Raw genomic sequence first — 1,004 nt, 5'->3', positions numbered from 1 at the left:
CAGGGTCTGGTACAGGACCAGCATGCACTGGGTTTTCACCAGAGCAGGAGAGGAAACAATGAAAAATTTGATCTTTGTTATTTGCTAGCCAAACTGAAAAAAGCAGAACATAAAAACAATTTTCTGTTTTTTTGGACATTAAACTTCTTTTATCTGCGTATGAAGCATCACCTCAGTGCAGCAGTGGTTTGTTGATTTGACTTTTATAGGATATTTGGTTTGACAAATATTCACCACTACAATTTATTTATTAAAAATTATTACATTTTGCAGCTACTAACACCACAAATATTGTTTTATGCCGCTTGCTTTACTGGCCTTGCGCTGCATAGTTCACATTTCTCCTGTTTACTAAGGAGGAGAGCCATAAAAAGATAACTGGTTCCTTTTTCGCTCTACATAAATAAGCCATTCTCACCGTGTAGTTGTGATGTTCGCGTTCATTTATCTGATATGAAAACATTTATACAGGAGGGGAACAGTTACTAAAATGATCTTCATACAGAAAGCTTCTACGTTTAGACCTTAACCTGCATCCAAACGCTGGTGTTTCCTACCTATCCGGTGTAAAATTATCCGGGGAGTCCAGGAGAAATCCAGCAGTCTGCGCTGATCATCCATCTCTTCCTCCGACTTGATGATGATTCCTTTAAACTCACCAGTGAGTCATCATGTACTTGCCAAGTACATATAAGTACTTGGCTCTTGGCAAGAGTACTCTTGCCAAGAGCCAAGTACTCTTCAGTAGCAGTTAACTGCTCGTTGAGAAACTCGTTAAGACAAACTCTCGAAAATTCAACAAAATAAGCCATGCGCCATCTTGTTCTTCTTCCTATTCTTCTCCTTTGGGATTTTACGACTGTCGACCTTCACAAAGGGCGGCAGCCAAGGGAGGGGACCCTGGCGGTCTGATCCTCGGCTGCAGAAGCTGGCTCTTGGGACGTGGAACGTCACCTCTCTGGTGGGGAAGGAACTGGAGCTAGTGTGTGAGGCTGAGAGGTTCC

Source organism: Poecilia reticulata, linkage group LG11, assembly GCF_000633615.1.
Source record: "Poecilia reticulata strain Guanapo linkage group LG11, Guppy_female_1.0+MT, whole genome shotgun sequence".
NCBI classification, from domain to species: domain Eukaryota; kingdom Metazoa; phylum Chordata; class Actinopteri; order Cyprinodontiformes; family Poeciliidae; genus Poecilia; species Poecilia reticulata.
This window is presented reverse-complemented; position numbering follows the sequence as displayed.